The sequence below is a fragment of the Vitis vinifera genome, chromosome 12 (genome assembly GCF_030704535.1).
Source record: "Vitis vinifera cultivar Pinot Noir 40024 chromosome 12, ASM3070453v1".
Lineage (NCBI taxonomy): Eukaryota > Viridiplantae > Streptophyta > Magnoliopsida > Vitales > Vitaceae > Vitis > Vitis vinifera.
In genome coordinates this window covers 17,903,409-17,920,052 of record NC_081816.1, presented here as the reverse complement: position 1 = coordinate 17,920,052, position 16,644 = coordinate 17,903,409, and the positions used below count along the sequence as shown (strand labels likewise).

The following is a 16,644-nucleotide window of genomic DNA, read 5'->3' as shown; positions in this document are numbered from 1 at the left end:
CCATCACTGCAAGAAAAAAAAAATTGTTATTCGATCCAATGGCCAAAAATGTTTTTTCCGTAGGTACCCAAGTGAACTTAAACTCACTATCTCAGAATTCACAAGAATTGAGAAGAGAGGGAGAGACGCCCATCATAGCCGGAGATGAAAGCCACCGGCCGCCGCCATCCGAAGGACTCTATCCGCCCACCGCCACCACCACCTCCCTCCGTCGACCACCACAGCCAATTCAACCGCAACTCTGACACTAGTTTCACCAACAGCCGCCCTTCCTCCCTTGGAATCAACCGCTCCTCCGCCAGCGATGCCCACACCAACCGGTCCTACCAACTCTCCGCCATCCGCACCATCAACTTCTTTCTCGCCTCCCATTCCTCTCCTCTCCCCCTCAAACCCCCTTTCCCCTCCGCCAAAGACATTTCTGAAACCCTAAAATTCCTTATCTCCCAACTCGATTTCCCCACAACCAAACTTGAAGACGATCTTCCTATCCTCCTCAAGCACCTCAATTGCCCGATTAAGCTCAACAAGTCCGCTCTCAAAGCCCCCGGAACCCCACATGCTTGGCCTTCCCTTTTAGGCGTAATGCATTGGTTGGTTCAAATCGCATTGTATAATGACCATCTTGTGTCGAATTTGGAGTGTTTTGACAATACTTTTGTGTATGCATTGGATAGTTACTTGCATTATATTCGCGGGGATGATGATGGGATGGAGGCGGTGGATAGGGAGTTTATGGGGAAGTTGGAAAGGGAGAGGGACGCAGTGGCGGAAGGTGTGAAGGCATTGGAGAAGGAGGTGGCAGGGAGAGAGGGGAGGTTGGAGGAATTGAGGTCGGGGCCTTCGGCTAAGGAGGTTGTGGAGAAGGAGAGGGGGTGTTGGAGGATGATGTGAAGAAATTTCATGCAATAATTGCAGAATTTTGAGGAAGGATTGCATCTGTGGAGAAGATTTTGGATGAGAAGGAGAAGGAGTTGGGGGTGAAGGTTGAAGAGAATAATAGAATTTGCGAGGAGAATGAAGAGCTGAAGAAGAGTGTTGAGTTGCAGACGTTTAATGCAAGAGATGCAGAGAGGATGAAGAGGAAGTTGCAGGCAGTTGAGAGAGATATCACGGAGGCTGAGGTTGCAAGGAATGGTTGGGAGGAGAAGTCTTGGGATGTTGACACGACAATTGGGCACAAGTTTGAGGAGCTTGAAGCTCTTTCAATTGAATGCAACCAGGCTCTCAGGAGGTTTTCTTTTCCTTATCCTCTTTGTTTGGCTTTCGTACCTCTATAATCCACTCCACTAGGATTTTCTTAATTTCTTAAGCTGCATACTCTAAAGTCTTTCTAGTAATCTTTAGTATGCTTTCTGATAATTAATGAGCATGGTAGAATCATGTTCTTTCTTAGGTTTGGTGTTGCTTGGAATTAATTTTCTCTATTCCATTGAAGTCTACTGTGATTCTTATCAACATTAGCTTATCTACCTCCATGAATTAGATTACAAGATTTTTTTTTTTTTTTTTTCGTTTTGACTTGTATGTCATTTATGGGTGATATGAAATATTTTCCTGTTCTCAGCAAATACATTAACATATACAACATTTTAGTATAACTTCAGTGAGAACATAAGATTTGTGATTACTACCAAAAAGTGCTATTTTGTAGACCTAATTATAATGGTTTTAAGCACCTTTGAGTAGTAATCATATTCATTTAACCCAATTAATTCATTAAGGTCCTTAGTAATTGGTTTTAACCATTTTGTGGCAAGTTTACATGTTTTTATCAGCTTATGAATCAATTCAAGCATGCCAAATGATGGAGGAGCTACTTGGACAAGTTATGGCAAAGCTTTTGGAAGCTCAAATTCATGAAGAACCAAGCTTTGGAGCTCCATATCCCTTTGCCAAAGTCGTTCAAAGTATGCAAAGAGAAGCAAAGAGAAAAAGCAAGCAAAGTGAAGAGAAGCAAAGAGGACAGCAGCTGCAGTCTTCTTTCGCACTTTTGGAGCACTTCCCGAAGTACATTTTTTATATACTATATACCATTTCAAAGCTCTGGAAGTCAAGAATCCAACGCTTCAAACCGTGCATGATTTGGAGTTGAAATGAGGAAGATATAGCCTTCGGAAGCCAACTGCTCCAGGTTATGCGAAAATTTCGCATAACACCTTCAAAATTTGCATAACCCATGCGTGTTGCGAATTTTCCTCTGCCTTTGCCGACTCCACTTTAGATATTTTCCTTTGTATTTTGGGATGTAATTTCCTTTCTTATCCTTGTAACTAACCAATCACAAGCTTTTGCTTTTGTAAAGACTATATAAGGGGTGGAAATCACCTCTTGGAATATATAGAATATATATTACGTTTAACACTTAGAATATTACAGAGAGCTCTCCCGTTTCTATTTTCTTAGTAGCCAAACAGCCTCTAAGGGCTTTTCCTCAGAGGATGATTGGCTAAAACTTTTAGTTTCTCAAAGTATGGATGTTATGTGATGGCTTGGATGCAATCCTATGGAAATTTCTCGCACCCGGAAGGTAAGGTAGACGTTTTTCATTAAAGGTTCATTAATGCAAAGTTTGGTTTTTTATTTCCTTTGGACAACTTCCAACGGCCAATACTTGATAAGCTTTTGGATTTCTATCCATTAGTTATCTCCTACGAGCTATTGGAAGGTGAGGTTTTCAATTCCAAGTTTTGTATTAATCCATTAGAACCAATTTCAATGGCCATTGAAAGGTGAGTTTATCACCTAGAATGACTTTGAGTTGCCAATATTTGGTAAGCTTTTGGCTTTAGACCATTAGTTATCTCTTACGAACCATTCAAAGGAAGTCTAAGGTGAATAACCATTGATGAAATTCACTACCATCTGTTTTGCCATTTTAAAGGATTAAAACTTGATTTGCTAAATCCATACCGGTTCGGGAAGCAAGCATCACCATAGTTGCAACCCCAACGCGAGGAGCCTATCCTGAGATTTCCAATTTGCATAAGAGCCAGAGGATAGCTATCCTATCTTTGAGAAACTTGTTTTTACACCCTTTCATTTTAGTCTTTAATGTTAGCTTAGATTAGTTTAAATCTTTCTAAAACATTTACATCTTCTTTTAAAGCTAACATCCATAAGAAAATCACCTATTTTCCTAATTTGAATATCACTTGTGTTTGCGAAAACCCTTCCCAGTGAACGATCCTAGAACCACTATGCTATAGTAGCTTGGCTACTTTAGTAATAGTATTCAAGGTATAAATTTTGTTGATACGCCTTTAAAGCTAAGCTACCATGAGTCGAATCAATTTGGCTCTATAGTTACAGCATGACTAGTTGGTGATTCCTAAGAAGGATCCAGCTATTGTTCTCTGCTTAAATTATTCCGGTGAACATGCCCTTGAGGCCTGGCTCAAGAGGTAAAGGTTTGGGAGGGTTTGTGGAAGTTTCAGGTTCAAATCCCAATAGGGACAAAAAAATTTACCTGACAAAAAAATTAAAATTTCAGTAGACAAAAATTCAGACCAGGTGAATGTAGTTGCTGAACCATTCAATCGCTTATGTCTTCTTGAGTCACATGCATTATTTCCACGTAGCCAAGTCAAACTTCATTTGTTTACTTGGGTTGTGATTCAACATCAACAATGGGTAGTTTCTGAGTTTTAATTTGCCTTACGTGCATTTATCTTTTGGGTGCATTACAGCTTTTGTATTGGTTTATGATTTCATGTTTATTCATCTTCTTTAACCTTTTGAGCTAAGTATTACTCTCAAACTGCTAAGCATTCTGGAGCTTTGTCAAAGTAAGAAAAATAAAAAGGTTTTTAAGGTTAGTTAATGTTCATTCTCGATTTGGCTTTAAAAAAAAATCTCCATTTAACATTTCCACCCTTGGCAACCTCTTTTTTTGAGGTAGCCTCCCCTCTCTCCTCCCTCCTCTCTCTCTCTCTCTCTCGGTATATGAATTTCAACTTGGAACTTTCCCATACCCACCCAACCCTTTGCCTACTGAGCCTTGCCTTAAGAGCCTATTGTATCCCTTGGGACCATGTTCTATTTAACTTTTTGAAGTAAACTAATAGTCATGAAGAGGCAACACTAAATACTTAATTTTCAGGAGCATCTTTGAATTGAAAAATTAGCATGCCACCTCATGCAACTCTTTCAACCTATTAAACTACAATCTATTGTGTGATTGAAGTATTTTCTCTTGGATGGTTTCCAGGTTAAAGTTAGGAAATGGTTTGCAGTATGTGTTGAATGCCAATGGGTCTTCGCTTGCTAAGGTTTTGGGAATTGATTACAAATGAACGCTTAAGCCTGCACTTGACTCCTTTGCTGATGACATAAATAAAAGCTCTATGTCAAAGTTGGAAGAGTTGATTTCTCTTCAGCAATAATCAGTTGAAAATGCTGATAAAATTGAAACTAAAAGAAATCGTCTTGCTGCTCTTCAATCCAGTAGTGATGAAGTAAGTGAATTAGAACTCATTTTTCTTGTTCAGCAGCTATGCATTTATATCCCTCTCATGAAGAATAAAAAACTATGTCTTTTTTATATGCTTTTAGGGTGTCAACAGGAGCAGCTAGATTTTCACTTTGTTTTCCTAAAAATTTTGAAGAAAGGTAAAAGTATTGGTGATGTTAGATACAAATTAACTCCAGAAGACAAATTTTGGAGAGGATGATGAATCCTCTACTCATAAAATTCTCAAAGACATTCCTGAATATCTTTGGTACAAATAACAAGATTGATCATGTTACAAGAAATAAGAACTCCGCAGCACATAAAAATTTTGGAAAGAATGACAGGCCCATAAAATTCTCAGACACATACATAAGGATACAGATGGAGGGGGTGTGCACATAGTTGGAGCCAATGATCCCCTATTGAATATGCAATTAACTGAAGTACAAATTAACTCAACCTCTTTTTGCTGCTCTCAGAAAAGGCCAAACTCTCTCTCTCTCTCTCTCTCTCTGTATCCATCTATCTATATAACAAATCAAAGCAGGTCTTCTTTACCTAGTGGTCTGACTTTGTTAGCAATACCATTTCTAAAGTACCAGCAGTAGCATATACAATTGCATGGTCATTATATTGCACGAATGCCACTCCATGAAAACTAAAGTTGTAACCGTAAGCTTCTTTGGTATTTTTTTTGCAATCTAAAAGACAAAATTGTTTGGAATCTTGCTTTCCCCTTCGTTTAATTTGTTTTTTTAATTTTGATTTACCTATCCAAAAAAAAAAATCTTTTCTTGAATTGTTAGTAGTTGAATGCACATAAGAAAATTTCTTGGAAAATCAATTACTGCGGTAAAATTGATTGGACTACAATTAGAATTGAAAAATGTTGTTCCTAGAAATTCCATTGGGATAGAATATTGCTAAATTCCAGAATGACTCAAATGAAATATGGGAGGGAAAATAATTGGAAAGGAGTATAGTACCACCCGATGGTCAATCTAAAATTTGGTACAAAGGGCAAATGGTGTCAGTTACACAAGTAGTTGTCACTTAAAATTTAATAGCAAGAGCTGCCTGGTCTAACCATCTGTCTAATGGGTGATCATAGTTTTAAAAGGTGTGCTTTAAGTGCGCCTTGTCAGCTTTACTCTTCCTTTGTAAACACTTTTATTTTTGAAATTTCTAATTATATACTGAAATGTATATAATTTCATTACTTTTTTATTGAATGCTTCTTTTAAATGTTTTGAATCTTAAATTTTTTATTGATCGGATTAGATTTTGAATCATATTTTACAAAATTAATGTGTATTCTAGGTCACATTTCACTTCACTCAGACGCACACCTTGTGTTGCGCCTTGCGCTTAAGCTATAGGAGACTTTGCATCTTAGGTGCGCCTTGCGCCTTTTAAAACTATGTGGGTGATGAAGGGGATAAGTTGAGAGATAAGTTTGTTATTCCTCCTAGAAACACTTCCTGGGAAGGTTGCTTTTTAGGAAATCTGAGTCGGTTGTGGGTTGGGGTTATTATTAAGGGACAATCATGGGCATTTTGTATCCATTCAGCTTTAGGGGTTGTACTCTTCTGGTTGTAGATGAAATCTTAGCTTTTGGATGCCCTAGATAGACATCCATTTTGTATCCATTGCTAAAAACAATTATTGTATATGAGCAGAGCATGTATTACCCACATTACAACTTTTTAGCATCAATGGACAGCTCAGGTTGTAATGTTCCTTTGAACTAATACAAAGGGTGACCCAAAAAGTGTGCTACCATAGTTATGTCAAATTGGTCCAGAGGACTTGGAAGTTAAATGTCCAATAGTATTTATCTAGGGTGCATGCCATTGTTTCTGAAGTCCATTGATCAGGGTCAGATGGATGCTGATCAAGGGCCAGCTTGTTGTATGGTTTTGATATGGTACCTAGGTGATGTGAAGATATGATGAATAACAAATATAGGGAAGAGTGAGAAGAAGAAAGAATAAGAAATAGGAACACGTGTTCATTTTCGGAATGCACATATCTTCAGGATGCCCTTGATGCACATACTCCAATTGCATAATTCTAGAATTGTGTCCACTTTTGGAAACCAGACATGTGCTTTAGAAAAGTGACCCAAATATGCTTTAGTATAATTCAGCTGAAAATAGGCGGTATTTTCAAATTGGATTAAAAGGGATGATTAAACTGTTGGACATATTGATGTAGGACAACCCTATGATGGTTGCCTACAATCAAATAAGTGGGCTACGGTTTTTATTTTTTAGGGTTTAACCGTTTAAGGAGAGGAATAAAGGATAAAGTTTATGGTAAAGAAATATAAAATGAAAAAACATTGAGAAAGAAGACATGGAGAAGAAGAGATAGAAACCTTTGAGTCTCATTAAGACCTTCTAAGAGTCTCACCTAGAAGAAAATCAAGTCTTACCATTGAAAATTGCAAAGTATGCAAGAAAACGTTATATTATTAATTATCAATCCATTACTTTGATTTACAATAATTAGCTTTATTTATAGGCTTCTCTAAGAAATTCAAAGCCTAATAGGATTCTAAGATAACCTATCATGACTCTAAGTCTCCTTTAAATTATTTAGCCATTCCTAATTTGATTCCAATAAATACTAGTTCTAATTTTATTCTAACTAATACTAATCCCACTTAAAGTTTATTTGTGTCTTCCTTTCCTTTTTGAATATACTTTGAAAGGCTTTCCCCCATCACATGTCTTGGGATTATGACATGTAGCTCCCTAAAACCCTAGATCTAGCTAGTAGCTTGGGTTGTTCCTTCTATTGGTCCCCTCATTTAGTGAATCAGGTTGCAGATTGATTGGCTAAATGTGGAGCCATGCAAATGGACTCTTTTGTAAGGTATGTTTTACCCCCTTCAAGTGTACATTGTCGCTATATTTTGTACAAGTTCTTGTATCGTCCTTGATTAGTATAGCTATTTTGCTACTTTTGTTAGATTTTTCCTCAATTTTTAATCATCCTTTATATTTTGAAAGGGTTTTTCATCCTTGGTTTGTAATTAAATTCATATCAATGAATGATTTGTTTTGGATTAAAAAAAAAAACAAAAAATATGTCGGAGATGTCAATTGTTATTGCACATAGGTTGTCAGGCCCCAAATTTTCAACGTAGCTTTGATGGCTTATAAAACACTTAAGAAAAATCATTTTTAGTTGATAATTAGTCCCTACAAAGGATTGACTACATTTGATTCTTTTTCCAAGTATATTTTTCAGCAAGTAATTTTCCAACTTGCTGATTGGAAATTATTGTCAAGGCTTTGACTATATTTGACATTAGCTTAAACAATGCTTGCATAACTATGCCATATAAGGTTATTCCATTATTAAAGAACTCCATTATTAGTGTCAAGAGCTATTGAGTACACTACTACAAAAATTGTATATAATGACGTTCTCTTCCTTGGCGCTTTTAAAAAGTGTCAATATTTAATAAATTTGTAACACACAATGGCACTTGGCAGAGACTTGATATATTATGGCGCTTACTTTTGAAATTTTTGTCACTTCGTACAAGCGTTCTTAAATAATTCCTGTTTTCATTTCCTTGGCACTTCGTAAAGCGTCATTTCTTAACACCCTATATATACCCATTTCTGAAATTTTATCCATACTGCCAAACAGGTCGAGCTCCCTTTCATACCCACCAAATAGATTGATGAGATACTGAAGATCTACCGACGATATCTTTTTCACACTGGTACCAACGCTCGTGGCAATCCATGAACGATCTCTTTGTCATGCTACTCTCTAACACATCATTTGACTCTGGTCATTTCACACTTTACACCTCTTTTCCATTCCTTGCGTTTTATTTCACTATATTTTCTTCTTTTTCTTGAGCCCTATTCTTCTGATCTACACCTTTTGTTTTATCTTTTATTTAGATTCACGCTGAAACTGAAAGATCAATAATCTCGTTTTCTATGAGATCTCGATTTTTTCTATTTCACCTGGTTCGTTAATCTTTCCCTCTTTAAGACGTTTGATTTTTTATTTTATTTTATTTTTGTAATTTGTTTGGAATTTGTAGATTTGCTGAAACTGAAGATAGCAATTTCGTTTTCCATAAGATCTTAATTTTTTTTCTATTTCCCTTGGTTTGCAAATCTTTCTCTCTTAAGACATTTGATTTTTTTTTCTTTATTTGTTTGAGGTTTGCAGATTTGCTAAAACTGAAGATAACAATCTTGTTTTCTACAAGATCTTGTTTTTTTCTATTTATCCTGGTTTGTTAATCTTTCCCTCTCAAGGCATTTGATGTTTTTTTTATTTTAATTTGTTTAGAGTTTGTAGATTTGGTATAATTGTTTGAGTAGTGGATTTGCTTGTGATGAGGGAAGTTGTTGGGAAATTTTGCAATTCTTCATAAATTAATCAGTGCAAGCTTGAGCTAATCTCAGTTCTCTCTTGTTTATGCCTTTCGTTTTTCTTTTAATTTCAATTCTTAAGAAACTAGATTGATGATGAATTGTATTGGAGTTGAAAATTGCATGCTACTTATTTGGTAATGGTTTATTTATTTATTTTTTAGGGATTTTATCATTATATTCTATTTTGAAAGAATTTTTAGGGTTTCCTTTTTAATATTATTATTACTATTTTTAAAGATTGGAGTAGATGCCAAGTCATGATTGAGTAACCCTGTGATTGATATTGAGGCATGAGTCTTTCATGTTCAATTCTATTAGGATATCAAAATGTCATGAGTAAGCAATTTTAAATTCCATTACTCTTGGTTTGCAATGAAACAAATAAAAAATTAAATTATCTGAAAATTTGAAACCATTCAAATTTTTATTCACTATTTAAAAACAAAATAAATTTTTAAACAGATATGAGAAGAAAACTACAGAGTTGTCATTTTCATTCCTCTGTGCCAGTTTGTGAACACATGTATTACTATTTTATTAAATTCATAGCTATCAGGTCAAAAAGATAGAAAGCAAGCATATCAGGTTGAGTTATTGGCATATTATAGTAGGACACATGTAGATTATTTTTGCAAAGTCAAAGAGAATGCATTAAAATCTTGGAGGGTCATTTAGTATCTTTGAGTGCCTTCCAACTAATGAATTTGATATTATTGTTATTATTATTATTATTATTATTATTATTGGTGTTAAAAAGAAGATAAAATTTATAAGTATTGGTGTATTTGGAGGTTAAAACCTTCTAAATATGTATATTTTTTTTTCTATAATTTGATTTTAAAAAATAATAAATTTACTTGGTCCTTTGTTGAGTAAGATGTCCATGTGATCTATGATTTATTTTTTCATCCTAAGTACTTAATCCTACTAAATGACCTAACTCCTATTTTCCCTTATAATTACTTTAATCATGTCTCCAAATGATACCAATGTTACCTTTTTAAATAGAGGAAAATTTTGAATTATAAATAAAAAATTTCAATAGAAAAAAATTGAAGTCATGGTGCTGAAAGACTAAAATCACTACTCGAAAGTAAAGCTGGAGCAAAAACAAAGAATGAAAAAGATAAGAAATTGATAGCTCCAAAATCTAGAACAAGATCCTTATTTTCTCTAGTATTCCCCTTTTTATATTCGACATTGTTTATCAACTAACCAATAGAATCCTAGGGTGAAAAGTTGGTTTTCCCTTAAATCATTCTATTGGCATATTCTAGGATTCAAAATGTTTGAAAACAGAAATAAATAAATGGGTTGCTCAACTTTCACCATCCCCCACCAAAGATTGGCATTGTCCTCAATGTCAAAGAAGTGAGTAGAAAGAGTTGAGGAGCAACTTTATGCATAGAAAAAGAAACTTAAATAAGAACATAAAAATTAAAAGGAAAAAAATAGAAAGATTACCTAGTATGGTGCAATCCAAGGACAACATTGTCATAAATCACTAGAGTAAATGGGAAGTAAAACTTATCAATATTAATTTCATGAGATATCCTACTACAAGTTGTGAAGTGTACAACTTGGGAATTGGGAAAGGAACTTCAGTTTTGTAGATGGTTGCAACATTTGACAAGGAATTTGGAAAGGTATTAATTAAAGTTTCATATTTGAGTGTCTCTTTTGGTTCTCTGGGTTATTGAATGTATTTGCATTTATTATTTTTCAAATTTTTGTTTTTTTCATTTGAATAATTGCTTGGAATATTCCATTGACTACCCTAGATTGAAAGATAAGACATGTAGTTATTATAATCACTTAGAGATATACTTGGTTTGGCAAATTTGAGTGGCATGTGGATTTGGGCCTTAAACCCCAAATACTATGTTTGAAGTTCGACTATCAAGAGTAGAGTACAGATTCTTCCCAATCCTAAAGTTTGTATGCTCATTCATATGAGCTTTACCAAGAACGTTGGAAACTTGGCACAAAGTAAAATGAGTTTCTGGTGTAAAGTACCACCTCCATTACTATCCTAAGAAATGTCATATACCAATACAAGCAGCTGAATTCTATTTTGCAATTTTGAATCATCATATATATATCTGTTTCTTAAAACCGAGCATATTACTATTGACCAATCTTCTGAACCTCATGACTTGTAGGAAAAAATTTATGCCAATTTCTTTCTCGAATATATACCATTTTATTGGCACTAAGGTTTTCTTCTTAATTATCTTGATGAATGCCTTTTTTTTTTGTTATTTTCTTATTCCAGGAAATTCCTTTGGTCATGGTTGGATGGAGACTTGGTGGTGCTGAGATTGTTTATGCATTAACCAAACTAGAAAAAAAAAAAAGGTTAAAGTGGAAGTAAGTGCTAACCTACATGCAAACATTGAATTTATTTTATTTTATTATTTTTCTAATGCAAAATTTCATATACCAATTTGATTTCCATTACATCTCGATATAATATAAACTAGCTATTCTTTGTTTCTTAAAATTAGTATGCTTAAGATTCAATTTAGGCTCCTCTTTCTTTTTAGTTTTTACTTTTTTGTTATTTCAATTGTAGAAACAAACAAAAGGGTCTTCATTCCATCTTTTTTTCTTGTATATATATACCCTTCCTTTATGCATGTTTCTTATGATTTGTGAAGTGGGATTTTGATATTTTTGGCTTTGGAAAAAATGGAAAAGTGGGGTTTTCTTCTCATGCTTTCTATTCTATTGTTTGGTCCTTTGATTAATGAAGGAATGACCATGGCTTATAGAGGCTAAGATAGATCATAAGAGTGGGGATATGTTATGTTCTTGTTCAAAATTGAGATAGGTTTGTTATGTTGTTCAATACTCGAGTTTTGGATTTATGCTCCTAGCAGATTCCACAAAGAATTTGGGAAATGACACTGACGGGCCTAGACACTACTTCACTGGATGATGAAGTAATTTTAAGTTGGGCAATTTGGGCAATTTTATCAAACCTAAATTCTTAGTCACTGAATAATTTGGGCAATTTTATCAATCCAATATTGAGTTTCATCACTAAAGCTCTAGGTTAGACAAATGCTTGTAGAAATAAACATTTTGAGCTCCTAACATAGATATTTTGTTTCTTTTTCTTTATTTGATATAAAATAGGAATATTTTATTCATGAAAAATACATAAAACAAAGAATAGAAAGAGGAGAGATCATTTCTAATTTTTATTTTTTAAGTGGGCCTTCATTTAAAGTCTTTTAAGGTCTCTTTAAATATTAAATATATAAATTATTTTATTGCTAAAAGTTACTTTAGATGGCTGACTAACCACAACTAATACTAGTTTAAAATTTTAAAAGTTTCACTATTCTTTATGTAGGTTCATAAATTTGTGTTCTCCTTCTTTCCTTACCATGTTTCTATTTTTATATATATATTTGAAAAATATTTATTTCTAATAAATGACAAGAGATCCAATTTAATATTTATTTCTAAGAAAAAAAAAACAAGAGATCCAAATTTCAATGTCTTATAATTATAAATCTTCATGAATGTTTAGTGCAATGAGATGCAGTGATTAAATAAAGTGGTCTTCTATTTTTGATATAGGAAAAAAAGGTTATCCTTTTATATGACAATTAGGAGTAGGAGGTAATGATTGTGACAACTAGGAGTAGAGACCTAGATGCACATAAGACATTGTTTTTAAAAGCAAGTATTTCCTACTATTTCCGAAGGTACGTAACCCACCACTATACTAGAAACTTCTCTCTCAAAGATAGAATAACTTGAAAGAATGACTAAATAGAAGATAAAATTTTATTTCTATTATTACTTTGTACAATTTAATTATTTACTTTTATAATTGCATAAGAGCTTTATGATATTCTAAACATGACAATGCTACATTTCATAGTTTTGTTGAAATAAAGTATAAGAATAAGTTTATATTTCTTATCCTTGGATTTTTGTCATACACTCACCTAATGATTTATATTTTCAAAAACTTTGAACAATCTCTTCTTATGAACCCGAGAAAAATAAACATAAAGGAACTAGAATAAAAATAAAAACTAATCAAGTAAATAAAAAATAAAAATATAAGAAATTAAAAATACAAATTAATGTTAACATTTCATAGTTTTCATCTTATTTGGACCTTGGTATTTTTTTGAATTGTACATTGTAAGTCTTATGTTATTCTTTTATTTGATAATGTTTTAAGAGTTCACTATTAAAAGTCTATAAGGAGTTGCCCTAACTCCTATGCTTCATTAATTAGCTTTTGAGATTTGTACTTGTTAATATTGATAGAAATTAACTTTGTGTTTCTTTCTTGTAAAGTAAACAACTATTATCATTGAATTTCTTGGAATTGGTGCTTTTGACATTGCTTGTTGGGAACATGCAAGTCTGCTAGTTGAATGATATTCATGTTAATCCACTAGCGGCATATTTGAGTGCATTTTTTTTTGCTTCAATTAATTTCTCTCATGAACTCTATATCAATAGATCAACATTACAATAAATGAGTATTCAAGTTCATTGCATTGCTTTTTAGATATATTAACTTAATTCATTCATCCTTCATGTACTTCAATTTCTCAATTTAGTTTTGATTTTTTAGAATAAATATTTTATTGACTCTTGTTTTTATTTTTATTAATAAGTTTAAACTCAGTAATTGATCAATTCTCAAATCTTATATATGATTATTTGGGCATTTACTTGCTAGTATGATTAAACAAATTTTGTTAAATTTTGAATTCATCATCTGGTTAGATTTGGTTAAAACTCTTCATCATATAAATTATTTTCAATTTTTTTCTTGCAATTTTCTCTCATTCTCTCTAGTATTTAAGAGGCTAAGGGGATTTAGGGTGGTAAGTAAACTTGATATTCTAAATTAATTTTTGTGAAGGTTGTAATTTCAATTATACTTATTGGTTGATATATGCATAATTTAGAGATTTTATATTATTCTTATCTTTGTTTATTGGTTGGAAAGGAAATTGATTAGCAAAAGAAGAGAAACCATTATGTTAAAGGAGAGAATATTGAAGACCATGAAAGATTACATCAATGACTCATTAAGAGGTTGAACCGTACTTTTGTAGATTATGGTTTATCTTAATCTTGTTGAATATTTTGATATAATTAACAAATTTATATGTGATTGGTGTATATAAATACTTACATTAATTATTTGAACTAAATTATTGTATATAAATATTTGGAGATATTTTAATCAATGAAATTCAATTTGATTTTATGGCTTGCAATTGTTTTTCTTTTATTTAATTATATGATAAATTCATTATTTTAATAATATGATATAAATATTATTTTTAATAGAAAATTATGGAAGATGACGCTTCTAGAAGTGTCATTGATAAAATTAATCAAAGACGACACTCATATAAGTGTCAATATAGGTGATTTTACAAAAATAATTTCAATAAAAAAATGTTCAAAGATGATGCTTTTACAAGTGTCATTGTTAACATTATTCAATTGTGACACTTTTTAAAGTGTCATTGAAAACATTGATAAAGATGGCGCTTCGTAGAAGCGTCATTGTTGATTAAAACATACAACGACAGGGCGGAAGAAGACGCTTTAGGGAAGCGTCATCTTTTACCTTTATTGACACTTAAAAAGTGTCATTGTTTCGCTTTTTTCTTGTAGTTCGTAGTGTCTTCCTAATAATGTGATTTTATTAATAAGCTATTGAATAGTATCATGCATCACAGAATCACTCGTTGTTTCTGATGGATCTGATGTTTAACTTGATTTTGCAACATAAATTATTGGGTTACACATTGTTTAATCTAATTGTTTTTCGTTCATGGATATTTATCTTCTGCTTGATTTTTGACAAGGCATCAGAATGAATTCTTTTTAGGCTATTGTTGTATGAGGTGGAAGCTCAATTAAATTTTTTGAAGAAGGAAACGCAAAACTACACCTCCAGATGTGCAACGGAAGCTAAGAAGTTGGTGGAGGATGCCGAGATAGAAACCCATAATGTAGATATTATGGAAAGAGAAGTGGCAGATGTTCTGGAGGTATAATTTTGTTTTGCTTCTCTTAAATAGTTAGTTAAGGATATCAATATTGCCAGGGTGGAACTCGTAAACCTGAAAGAAACTTATTTTAACATAAGTTGGTTTCCCTTTTCAGAGCTAAAAATTTCAACCTGGCTTTATAATTGTTCTTGATTAATGTGAATAATATTGAAAAATTCAAGGGATTCTGACTAGACTTTGATGTTGTCATGAAGACGTCCAAATTGAAGTTGTAGGAAGCAATCAAGCAAAATGAGGAAGAAATTCAGATATGTGCTTGGGAACTCTATGCTTTGGTTGACTCAGTTTCGAAATACAAAGAGCACAGGGTATCAAAAATTTCAGAGATGAAGAGCAACCTTTCAGAAACAGCAGAAGCTGTATCAGATTCTTACAAAGGCTCCTTGTCAGCACAGTTTGGTATCACTTTGGATACCAGCCACTGACCCAATAGATTATTCCTTTCTGTGATACAAGTTCTTTTTCTTTTTCCTTTTCTTTTAGGGTAATGGACTGATTTGTATTGTATGTATACTTATCTTAAATATTTGGTATCAGCAACTTGCCCTATGGTAACAGTGTGGCTCGGGTTGAGAATGGTATAAATGATGAGCCTAGGGTTGACAATGGAGCATGGGATCAGAGTTGATCTAAAGGTTGAATGGAAATTTGTACAATAAGGTTTTGGCAGGTGAGAAAATGAAAATGGATGTTGATGGAACTGAGAGTCTGAATGCCGTATGCACTAAATTTAGAGCATCAATAATTTGGGAATCAATACTTTATGTGATTAGAGACCTAAAAAACCATGGAAATCATGTTTGTAACTCAGGCTATTGTTTTGCATTTATTATGAAAAATGTATGTCAAAACCAATTTAACAAATGTAAATTAAAGCATGTGCCAGGATATAACTTTCCATTTTCGAGTTTAGCCCATCTAAGTGTGGGATGGAGATTAGAAAAAGGCACAATGAGATGAAAACATTAACAATGGGTTTCTGTTGGAAAATGTTTTTCATTTTTCATTTATTTTTATTCTCTAAAAATAGCTTTTATTCCTTTTTTTTTTCTTATCTTGAAAATGCCTTAAGTCAAAAGAAGTGAAAATCAATTTTAAAAATGGAAACTATAAATCACTTTGTTTGTTTAAATTGTTTTCATTTGTAAAGAAGACATAAATCAATATTTCAAAAAATAGAGTTTTAAAAATAGAAAATCTGGAAACACCAATTTGGTGTTTTCATAATTTTCTTAGGAAATACTAAAATCGTTTTCTAAAAAGGTGAACAAAAAAGGAATAAAATCATGTGAAAGACTTTATGATGCCGGTTTGTCGTGTTCCTTTTTATTTTATTTTTTATTTTTTATATTTTTATATTTGTCTTTTGATTAAATAATTTATTTAAAAGCTATGTTTAAGTTGGTGTTAGGTAAAACTTATTACTTATTACTTAATTATTTAAGTTGATTTTAAGTTAAATGGTTCTTAAGCTATAAACTTAAAACTTTTATTCTAAATTGTCAAATTGTCATATTCATCCTTAGTAATTTTAATTAATAATTATATTTCCACTAATCCTAAACAATAAATTTATTTGTTAAATATTCATATTTAAAGCATTTAAGATACAAGTACAATCATAAAATATTTATCATAAAAAATGAGTCATAATTGTAGACAAATAAGGTAAAAAAGATTTGAGATTAAAAATAATTTAACTATT

General features: G+C 32.5%; 1 pseudogene; it reads left to right on the top strand.

Moving 5' to 3' along the window:
* Positions 1–143: 143 nt before the first annotated feature.
* LOC100265270 (kinetochore protein NDC80 homolog) lies at positions 144–15,507 on the top strand (annotated as a pseudogene).
* The last annotated feature ends 1,137 nt before the right edge of the window (positions 15,508–16,644 follow it).